Source organism: Desmodus rotundus, chromosome X (assembly GCF_022682495.2).
Source record: "Desmodus rotundus isolate HL8 chromosome X, HLdesRot8A.1, whole genome shotgun sequence".
In the NCBI taxonomy this organism is placed as follows: Eukaryota; Metazoa; Chordata; class Mammalia; order Chiroptera; family Phyllostomidae; genus Desmodus; species Desmodus rotundus.
The window spans coordinates 46,005,345-46,008,361 of NC_071400.1; the positions used below are offsets into that span (position 1 = coordinate 46,005,345).

Consider the following 3,017-nt stretch of genomic DNA (forward strand, 5'->3'; position numbering starts at 1 on the left):
AAGTCATCTAGTTGTGATTCTTTTCTGAAGTTATTCCAGTGACTTTCCATCTTCAAATTTGGGGACTAATTTCCTTAATAGAGTGTCAAGTACCAATATCTGAAAATGTTGATACACTGTTACATCAAAGCCTGACTAATTCACAATTATACACACACACACACACACACACAACATAATTGAATTTTCAAACTTTCACAGTATATCAACAAAGTTACTAGGAAAACTGGACTACCACAACAAAGATTTTACAGAGTGCACAAAATACAGACAGGGAGAGGCCAAGATCAAGGAGTGGTTTTCTTTAGGAAACCATTCTACCAAAAGCATGAGGATAGAAGTAATTTAAAATGTTCAAGACATAGTAAATGCACGACTGACTCCAAATTGCCATTTAGTATGCTTTGTATTATACTATAATAATTATAGTATAGGATATAAAATTATATAATAATTATAGAATATAAAAACTACCCCATCTATGGAATTTTTAGCTCATGCCCAAGACAATCAAAGCCCCCTATGTTCAATATCCCAGTATTTTCTGGTTGTACCAAAAAATAAACAACCAGAAAATGATTTCACCTCTTAAAAAAATCATTTACACTTAAAAAATGGGATGAGGTATAATTCCTTTCTTCTTAGAAGTGTTTCTAGAGCTAGTAAAATACTTGCATTTACAAAATAGTTGATAAAAAATATTTGTCTGGATTATACAAGAAGGGAGACGGGGACCACTGATAATCATATATCATGATATTAATCAGACTTGGCTTCTTTTTCTCCTGCTTCATCCAAGGCTGGACTGTCCTGGTTTTTAGTCTCTCTGTTTTCCACAGGTAGATCTTCCTTAGGTTCCTGGTTAGCCACTTTGGCCCGTTTTCCCTTTGCTCCCCTTTCTTCCTTTCATTTTTACTTTTTTTTCTGCAAATTTGTCCTTTCCTGTTGCCTTTTTTGGCTTGGTTTCCACTTTTGCAGGAGCAGGTTTAGCTGACAACCTTGCTGATCTCCTCTTGGGCTCCTCCTTCACCACCCCCTCAGTGAAGCTGACTTTCCTCTTGGACATTGTGGTGGGGGGGTGGGTGTGACCAGGTGCATGAGGGCCCCGGCATGTGGAGAACCTTTGCAAACCTGGACTGCCTGGCCTCTACAGCTTCTCCCACCACCCAAACTTCTGGGACCCACAATGTCCAAACAGGTTTTCTATCTCTTGCTACTCTTCTTCTCCTTCAGGTATCCCTGTTGCATGAATATTATTAAATTCATGTTGTCCTGCAGTTCCCTTAACCCTTCTTCATTCTTTTTGAGTCTATTTTCCTTTTCTTGCTCTTTCTCTGAGTTTTTTTCTACCTTGTCCTCCACCACACTGATTCAACCCTCTGCTTTATCTAGACTACTTTAGGTTCCTTCTTCTGTGTTCTTCAATTCAGAAATTGTATCCTTCATTTTCTCTTGGCTCTTGGTGATTGTTTCTATGTCTTTTTTCATAGTGATATAGTTTTCCATAAGTTCCTTGTAGTTTCCCTGTAGGTTTTGGTAGTCCTCCTTAAGCTCATTGAGCTTCCTTATAACCATTGTTTTGAACTCAATATCTGATAGTTGACTTGCCCTTATTTTGTTTAGCACTCTTTCTTAGGATTCCTCCTTTCCTTTCAATTGGGGGTTGTTTCTTCTTCTTCCCATTATCTGTGAGACTCTTCTTGTTTGATTCTGCTTCTTAAATTGATCTGTTTTGACTCCCTGATTTGTTGTGTGAACTTCTATGGTAGGAGACCTGTGAGATTCAGTGGTGTAGTCTCTTTGATCTCCTGTACTTGATGCTTTTGGGATGCCCTTTATGCCATTTATATTTGTTCTCTGGATGTAATTGAGTTTTATTGTTGGTGGGTCATTCTCCAGTGGGTCCTTCCCTCCAGCTGTTTGACTGAAGGTCACTCTACCCCCCATGTTGTGTATGCTGTTGTGCAAGTGCTGCCAGAACAAAACCACAAAGCCCAGAAAACAAACCCACATTTGCAAAAATATCCCCCCATGTCAATCCCACTACGAACAGCAAATAAACCAGTATTAATAATGTTGTAAAGAGGTTAAGATTATAAGAAAGGACAGTGAATATCAGATGACTTACTAAAAGAAATAAGATTTTGAGAGGGTAGAGGGAGGAGCACTAAGAGTTGGGAGTTGGAGCAATGCAAAGAGAGAAAGTAAAATTTATATCATGAATAAGGGAAGTGTATAGTATTAGGTTTAAACAGAAAATAAAATAAAATAAAGTGAGAGAGAGAAAAAAAAAAGAAGAAAAAAGTAAATAAATAATAAAAATATAGTAGCTAAGTTTGAGACAAAGATCCACCACAGCGCTTTTAACAATGAATGAGCTAAAATTAATATCAGTGGGGTGGGAATAAGAGGGAAAAAAGAAAGAAAGAAAAGCTTAATAGATGTCCAGAGGAATAGAAAGTGAATTTGAAATGGTAGAGGGAGAGGGAATACTAGGAGTGAGGAATAAAATACAAGCTAAGACAGGGAAAAAATAAAAATTGAGATGAAAAGAAAAAGAAAAAAAGGAGAAGAAAGAAAAATAAAAGGTCAGGAAAAAGAGAAAAAGAAGAAAGAAAAAAGGAACAAATTGCGACAAGTTCTAGCCAAGATAGGTAGAAACCCTTCATTTCCTTGCACAACCAAAAGGAGGATAACAACTGATCTAAAATCAATAAACAACCAAAAGTACCAGAAAATCAAACTGCATGGAACTCCGACAACCGATGAATTAAAGAAAAAATAAAATCAACCAGAACAACCAGACTGGTAAGGCAGCAGACCTTCAAGGCCAACTCAGAAAAACTGTGGTGACCCTGCAGACTGTGGGGGCAGGAGTGGCTGCTGAACTCTGTGGGATGCACTGGAGGGGCTGACTTAAGTGGATAACTGAGACTCAGAGCTGACTGTGGGCTACCGCTGGGGTTACGGTTGTGAGAAACTCCCAGACTCACATGAGCGTTCGTAGCTGCACTGTT

General features: G+C 38.2%; 1 pseudogene; it reads right to left on the bottom strand.

Moving 5' to 3' along the window:
- Positions 1–759: 759 nt before the first annotated feature.
- LOC112296816 (non-histone chromosomal protein HMG-14 pseudogene) lies at positions 760–1,066 on the bottom strand (annotated as a pseudogene).
- Positions 1,067–3,017: the final 1,951 nt, after the last annotated feature.